Genomic DNA, 8,915 nt, shown 5'->3' on the forward strand with positions numbered 1-8,915 from the left:
GTGGGACACCCTGGGAGGTCTCGGCAGGCAGGACATGCGGGGGCTACAGAGTAGCGAAGGCTCGAACGCAGTGGCAGGGGCAGGGAAAGGCGGGTTTGGGACTCCCGGGGTTTCTCCAGTAGAAAGAAGGCAGCCAAGAGCAGAAAGCCTGCAGTGCTGACGAGATGGCAGCAGCCTCTCTCTCCCTCTGAACGCAGAGCATCAACTGCCCATACACCCAGGTGAAAGAGAGTAGCCTGTTGGACCACACCCTCAATGGCTAGGTCCTTTGTCCTCCCCAAGTACCCAGCAATTTGTCACCCTGGCAACATGTATGGGGAAAATTCCTCAAGAGGGAAAAAACCAGAAGGGGAACTCCCAAAAACCCCAACACACATCCCTGAAGAGGCCAAAGTCTGCTCTCCTGAAGTGCAGGGTAGTGAGCTTGCTGTGTGCCCTCATTTCTCTACGGATCTGAAATGCCACTATTTTATGATCTCTGCAGCCAATGCTTCCCTCGAGTCTCACATTAACCCAACCAGCCCCTCCATGCTGGTGAGCTCAAGGTCCAGCATAGCAGATCCACAGATCAGTTCTGCAGCGCATTGTAGAGTTGACCTTGCCATTTTCTATGCATTTAAGGGCAGGAGAGAGATTAGCATGAGACAATGGAAGGATTACAGCCTAAACATATAGTTCTGACTATGTGTTTTGCCAGTGGGTAGGGTCAGGGACACACACAGATATCAGTTAAAGGAATGGTGTAATTTACTGTGAAAAACGAGGTTCACTCTTCATAAAATTTTAAAAAAAGTTTAATAAAAGGGACAATTAGGGGACAACAGCAAAAAGGGTATTACGGCTGGGTGCTTTGGCAGACATCCAAAGGCACACCTCTACATCCAAAAGATCGTCTTTAAAAGTACATCTCTTATTGCATATTCATCACAATCATGCATGATTCATAAATTCTTTGGAGTTTCTGTGTATCATCCCATCAGCCTTCTTCCTTGGCTCCATTCCGTCTCTGCTCCCTCCATAAATTCTTCTGTCTGGTTTCGGGTCTTCTTCTTCTCTGATAAGATACTCCAGGAATGTGAAGGCTTTCTCTGCTTATCTTTTCTAAATTGACTACATAAACCATAGACATTCTATATCATGTATTACATTACAGAACCTAGGTAAAGTTTTTCTAACATTATGTAACATGCAAAAAGCCAACATCACAATACATTCATAACATTACTATAATGCAAAACTGCAAAGACTCAGAAAAGGATAAGCTAAGCAATGCACATAATCATTACTACGAAAAAATGCCTATAGTGATTAAGAAAGATACATAACCAATTACCCTAATACTTTACCATCATCCAAGTCCACACATCAGCTGTGGTGGGAAGCTGTCACAGTGAAGGACTGGAGAACCACGCCCGGTAACTGCGGTGCATCTACCTTGCAGGCCATGAGGCTCTCTGCTGTGGCAGTAACTCAGCTTTTATATTGTTAAACAACAAGCTGACAATTTCCAAATTCATTCTCCTGTTGGCTTTCTCCCAAAGGCTGGCCAGGGCTCAAGGAGAAACCAAGGGAGTTGTCTTTGATCCTATACCCCCCCATGCCTTAAAGATCTAGAAATAAACCAACACATTTTTGAGACAATATCAGTATAGGAGGTAATATAAAAACTGGTCTTTATTGGAGGCCTCTGGCAGCAGATATGGAAAAATGCCCACGTAACATAGGGTGAATACAGTTTTATAAGTTTAGCAAATTAGCATAATTGACAAGAATTCCCAAATTGAAGCACAGGTGATGAGGTAATTCCCCCTTCTGGTTCAACCCTTTTCTGGACCCCTCCCCCCTTGGTACTAGCTGTACTTTGTTTATGAGAAAGTGTCTGGGGAGAGTATTTTGTCCTTGACTCCCAGAGGAAGCAGCAAGATAGGATAGGAGCCTTGGACCCCCAGGGTTTAGAACTGCTGGGGAATGTATTTTGTCTTTCTGTCTGATAGAGTAGGAAATGTACTGGAGTTAGCTAGGAACTATATAACTATACAACAATAGTCTACAGAGCTACAAATATATATATGAAGGAATATAAAGAATATATAAAAGCAAAAAGGCAAAAATCAATTTGGCATCACCCCTAATAAGGCCAGATGTGGCCTTATCCGGTTTCTAGATACGGAAAGGTAAATACATGTTTTGCCAAAAAATGAACACATATAACAGTATTTTGTTAATGAGCGAATATATATATATATATATAACATTTGGTTGGAAGGTTCATCTAGAGGTCAACTTTGGCTCAAGACCTGTTGTTCAGGCCTTAGTACTTCACCATAGTATATGTGCCATTAATTTATTTAGGTGCCTTTAACAGCTTTTCAAGGTTATTACTTGTAATGGAGAAGTGTAACTCAAGACAACAGAGAATCTAACATTTGACTATGTCTGTCTCAAGTTTATGAAATACAAAAACTGAGACAGGAAAATATTAAATTGATTTGCTTTTTATTGATAGTCCCAGAAAAAATTCTCACTAACTCCAGTGGGTGCTGTTTTCTGTTGCCATTTGTAGCTAGAGCTTCAAGGTCTGCAGTGATAAAACTAATTTTTCTTAAATATTATACATATCTTAATAGCCAGGTGAGTGGTTTATGGAATTTCAGCCATGGTGTTGGGGGTTAGCTTTTCTTTAGGGAATTTTCTTCCTATTTGTTTTCATAGAGATGGTGAATGGACATCGATTTAAAAGACAAAATATGTAGCTAGTGCCTTGGCATACCCTTAGAATGGTTCTGGTGGAGGGGGAGAAGCAATGTGGGTTTTGGCAGTTTGGCAGTTTCTTATCTGGGGGTGGTTCAGTCTTTGCCCAGCTTAGAGGGCAGATGGTTGTGGGATTTGGTGCTGAACTTCTCCTGCCCAGAGGACTTGCTGCTGTTGCTGAACCTTCCTTACTGCTTCTCCTTACCATTGGTAAGCCACTGCTTGCAAGAGCATCCATCAGACTGGGACTTTTCAACACCTGCCCCTCGCTGGGAGAGACCCTCACCATCTTCATGGGTGCCTCAGGGGAAAACTGGGCCCCCACCTCCTCCCTCTCTCTGGAGGGAGCACCTCCCAGCTGCTTACTGGAGCCTTGGCTGCTGCTGCTGTTGCCAGGACACCACACGGGACATGAGAGCCTGGGGAAAACTGAACCACCACCCCCTCCACCTTCTCTCTCTCCCCGAGGCCACCATTACCCCCTGGGGAGGCTCAGATCTTGCTTTGTCCGTCCTCTGAAGCCGCTTGAGCCAACAGCGCCCCCTGGAACCGTGGGGGAGTCACTGCAGCCTCTCTGCTTCACCAGGAGCCAACAGTGCCCCCTGAAGCTGCGGGGGAGTCACTGCAGCCTTTCTGCCACAACACGAGACATCAGCATCCCCTGCTGGTTGAGGTCATAACTACACCAAAGGGGAAAATTGCTTGATGTGCAGGAAAAAGGTTGTTATTGGGTTTTCTGGGGTTTTTTGTTGTTGCTGATGTTGTTGTTTGTCTGTGTATATATATTCTAGTGAAGAACTGTTATTCTTTTTCCCATATCTAATAGCCAGAGATCTGCCGGGATGAAGCACGCTTCTCACAGAGATATGATGGAACTCCATTTATTCTATTGTTAGACCCATAGTTATACCCTAATTCCCCAAGCACGCATAAGCAAACTCCATACTATTGGATTACAGCTGCTGTTCACGTGGCCTTTAATAGCACAGATTAATATGCACACGACTAACTAAGTCTTCCTCTTTCTGTGGTCAGCATCCCCCTCCCCAACATCCTGTCGGCTTGCCACATCAGCATTGCTCTTCTCCTTTCTCCCTAGTCAAGGACAGTTCACTAATATAGCTTGGATTGTGCACGTATACATGTCCCTGTTCACTCAGCCATTTCTCGACAATATCTTTGCCTGAAAGCCCTGTAATTTCAAATCTATAATAACCTGGAGGGAGGGGGTCATCTTTTCTGTTCCAGGAAGGTTCCCACCTTCCTTGGCAGACACCTGTCTTTTAAACCAGGACACATGGAAAGTAGTTAAAGGTGACTTAGGGAGTCCTTCCATTAAAAAAATCCATTATGCATAGTTTTTCAAGCATTCAGTATTTTCTAACACACAACATAGTGGTGTACCTAGCAGAACCAAAAGGGTTGTGTAGCTAAAGCACGCTGTTTGGCTTCTAAAGCTTCAGGGGTTTGTTTCTGTATGACCCTGAAAATTGTTAAATTATCTCTATTGTATAGGATTTAAGTTCTTTCACACCTATCAGATGTGTTCTAAAAAAATTTGTTGTGAAAGTAGTTGTTCAGAGATCACAGTGTCTATAGAATTGTAATCTACAAAACCAATATGTGGAAATATTAAACAAGATTAAAGTATGCATTTTAGGAAGCCACTCTAAATTGAATATTTTGGAAGAAAATCCTGAATTTTGTTTATATGGAGCATTAATAAGTGCTACCTATTGTCTTGAAAATAAAGGAAAATACTGCAATTCATATAAAAAGGTTTTAAGAGCAAAACAATTGGGGAATAAGACATAAAGATGGATATGGATATTTCCATGTTGGTAAGTGCTGCAGTCTTCTAGCTGTCTGGGAAACCTTTCATTTCAAGGTTGGAAGGGTGATTCCTGAGGATGATGGTGTCTTGAGGTAAATGAATTGTTAGTGAAAGCCCATGTCTGACACTTGTGATGCATGTTGGCTTCCCAAAGCTATACTGACTAGAGCCATGCTGTTGAACAAGGCAGTTCTCATGACTAGGGACATTGCATGGCCCTCTGGTAAACAGCCATCACTCTTCGCTTTATGCCCACATATGAAATTGCCCTGTGTACTAGTTTGAAAGCAAACCAGTGGGAGATTCCAAGTCAGAACTACAATTTAATAGGAAAATTAAAATAAAGGCAATAGTACAGAAACACTGGCTTAAACTGACAGAATACGACCTGACATCCTGTTGGTCAGGGTGGTGGTAACAGTCCGATTAAATGGTGACTATAGTCCTATTGGAGTGATGGATGTAGTTTTGTCAAAGCGGTGATCCTGTAGAAAGATCTGGTCCTTCTCTGGAGGTCCAGTGGTGGTTATTTAGCTCCTGTCCTCTGGGAATCCAGTGGTAGTGCCCTCCCAGTGTTCCAAGCCTCAGATTATATACAGGTAGGAATGTTCGGTTCCTCCCCCCTGGGCAGGGCACCTCACAATGGGATTATGTAATTCTATGAGTCATGCTGAGAGACCCTGATGGTCCATTAGCGGACATGGCCCCCTCAGGGTGGCAGCTGTTTCTCCAGAAGGTGTTATCAGGGCTGAGTCATGGAGAAGATAAAGAACACTGCCCCTCCTATCTTAACAGCTTATGTAGATGGTAGTAGAATGCATACTTTTGGTTATATCTTCCATTGTAACCCAAGACACCCTGCTTTCTAAAAACTCCTGTTTTTTCCCTTCTTATAATTATAGGAGATCACTTTTTGGAGTAGGGCTATAAAGCCTCACTCACCTCTTTGAAAACTGTAAATCCAGTGCCAGTCTGGATTTACATCCTTTGCTTGCCATGCTCTCACTGAATTTATAGTGCTGCCAAATAGTGCTAGACAAGGATTATGGGATTTGAGCTTTATCCACCACATGTGGATTGTGAATGACCAAGATCACTGAAAGAAGTGGCAGAGTTCAGAAACAGCCCAAGGATGCATTTCCCTTTGCTTGAGGCAGAATTAATCCAGTCTTTCCTAACATATCTCTCATATGCACCACCAGAACCTTATCTCCGTGGGTTGTACACAGGGGTTCAGATTGGGCAGGGCCAGCTTGGTTGGTGGAACCTCTGGTGTTAACTAACAATATAGCCTTTGCTAAATGCAGGTTCCACTGCTTGAATGTCCCACCCCCCATTGCCTTCAATGTTGTTTTTGAGAGTCCATTGCACGGCTCAACTTTCCTGGCAGCTGGTGCATGGTAAGGAATGTGATACACCCACTCAATACCATGTTCTCTAGCCCAGGTGTTTATAAGGCTGTTCTTGAAATGAGTCCTATTGTCTGACTCAATTCTCTCAGGGGTACCATGCCTCCAAAGGACCTGCTTTTCAACACCCAGGATGGTGTTCTGGGAAGTAGCATGAGGCACGGGGTACGTCTCCAGCCACCCAGTGGTTGCTTAGGCATCACTACCATTGTGAGCACATAACACTTGCCTTGGCGGGTTTGAGGCAGTGTGATGTAATCAATCAGCCAGGCCTCCCCATACCTGTATTTGGACCACTGCCCACCATACCATAGGGGTTTCACCTGCTTGGCCTGCTTGATCACAGCGCATGTCTCACAATCATGGATAACCTGGGAGATACTGTCCATGGTTAGATCCACCCCTTGGTCTTGTGCCCACCTATAGGTGGCATCTCTGCCTTGATGACCTGAGGCATCATGGGCCCATCGAGCTAGGAACAGTTCTCCCTTGTGTTGCCAATCCAAATCTATCTGTGACACCTCTATCTTTGCAGCCTGATCTACTTGTTCGTTGTTTCAGTGCTCCTCATTATCCCAACTCTTGGGCACATGGGCATCCACATGACGGACTTTCACAGGTACCTTCTCCACCTGGGTGGCAATGTCTTTCCATTCTTCAGCAGCCCAGATTGGTTTTCCCATACGCTGCCAATTGGCCTTTTTCCACCTTTCCAGCAACCCCCACAGAGCATTGGCTACCATCCATGAGTCAGTATAGAGGTAGAGCTTTGGCCACTTCTCTCTTTCAGCTATGTCCAGAGCTAATCAACTGGACGGCTTTGAGTTCAGCGAGTTGGCTCAATCCACCTTCTCCTTCAGTAGCTTCTGCAACTTGTCGCATGGGGCTCCATATGGCTGTTTTCCATTTTCTGTTCATCCCTACAATGCGACAGGAACCATCAGCAAAAAGAGTGTAGCATGTGTCTTCTGATGGCAGTTGGTTGTAAGGTGGAACTTCCTCAGCACGTCACCTGTTCCTGCTCCTCTTCGTCTGTCAGACCAAAGTTCTCACCTTCAGGCCAATTTGTGATTATTTCCAAGATCCCAGGGCAATTCGAATTTCCAATATGGGCACACTGTGTGATGAGGGCAATCCATTTACTCCATGTAGCGTTGGTGGCATGATGGGTAGAGGGAACCTTTCCTTTGAACATCCACCCCAGCACCAGTATTTGGGGTGCCAGAAGTTGTGCCTCTGTGCCATCCACCTCTGAAGCGGCTTGGACTCCTTCATAGGCTGCCAGGATTTCCTTCTCTGTTGGGGTGTAGTTGGCTTTAGACCCTCTGTAACTTCAGCTCCAGAATTCAAGTGGTCAGCCTTGAGTCTCACCAGACACCTTCTGCCAGAGGCTCCAGGAAAGACTATTCCTCCTAACTGCAGAGTAGAGCATGTTCTTCACCTCTGGTCCTGTCCTGACTGGGCCAAGGGCTACCGCATGAGCAATCTCCTGCTTGATGTGGGCAAAGGCTTGCTGCTGTTCAGGGCCCCAGTGGAAATCATTCTTCTTGTGGGTTACCAGGTAGAGAGGGCTTACAATCTGACTGTACTTGGGAATGTGCATCCTCCAGAAACCTATGGTGCCTAGGAAAGCTTGCATTTCCTTCTTTCTGGTCTGTGGAGACATCGCAGTGATCTTGTTGATGACCTCAGTGGGTATCTGATGGCATCTGTCTTGCCACTTCACTCCCAGGAACTGGATCTCTCAGGCCTCTCCCTTGACCATACTCTTTTTGATGGCAAACCGGCTTCCAGGAGAACCTGGATGATTTTTTCTCCTTTCGCAAATCTGTTGCCGTGTTCCCACACACAGTGATGTCATCAATGTACTGCAAATGCTCTGGAGCTTCACCCTCTTCCAGTGCAGTCTGGATCAGTCCATGGCAAATGGTGGGACTGTGCTTCCATCTCTGAGGCAGTTGATTCCAAGTATACTGCACACCCCTCCAGGTGAAGGCAAACTGTGGCCTGCACTCTGCTGCCAGAGGAATGGAGAAAAACACATTGGCAATGTCGATAGTGGCATACCACTTCTCTGCCTTGGACTCCAGTTCATAGTGAAGCTCCAGCATGTCTGGCACAGTGTTGCTCAGTGGTGCGGTCACTTCATTCTAGCCACGATAGTCCACTGTCAATCTGCATTCCCCATCAGACTTGCACACAGGCCAAATGGGGTTGTTGAAGGGTGAGTGGGCCTTGCTGACCACCCCTTGACTTTCCAGTTCACGGATCATCTTGTGGATGGGGATCATGGCATTTTGATTTGTCTGATACTGCCGGCGGTGCAATGTCGAGGTGGCAATTGGTACTCATTATTCCTCCACCCTCAGGAGTCCTACTGCAGAAGGATTTTCTGACATTCCAGGCAAGGTGTTCAATTGCCTAATTCCCTCTGTCTCTACAGCAGCTATCCCAAAAGCCCACCTGAGTCCTTTTGGGTCTTTGAAATAACCACTCCAGAGGAAATCTATGTCCAGAATACACAGGGACTCTGGGCCAGTTACAATAGGGTGTTTCTGCCACTCCTTCCCAGTCAGGCTCACCTCAGTTTCCAGCAGGGTCAACTGCTGCCATCCCCCTGTCACCCTAGCAATAGAAATGGGTTCTGCCTCCACGTGTCCCAATGGTATTAAAGTAGACTGTTGTCGCGGGTTCGGTTTGTAACCGGGCGGAAACACCAATTTAGTGTAGTGGTTTGGTCCAAAATACTCATTACTGTTTATCTGCTGTGAGATAAGAATTAGGAGAAATGCAAAGCAGGCACCAAACTTGAAAGAATATAAAGAAGTTTATTAACAGACCTAAAAGAAGAAAAAAAAATTATACCACCTTCAGAACTCTCCTCCTCCCCCCACCTTCCTCCCTTCTCCCACTGACAATGT

Source organism: Corvus brachyrhynchos, unplaced genomic scaffold (genome assembly GCF_000691975.1).
Source record: "Corvus brachyrhynchos isolate BGI_N302 unplaced genomic scaffold, ASM69197v1 scaffold24, whole genome shotgun sequence".
Taxonomy (NCBI): domain Eukaryota; kingdom Metazoa; phylum Chordata; class Aves; order Passeriformes; family Corvidae; genus Corvus; species Corvus brachyrhynchos.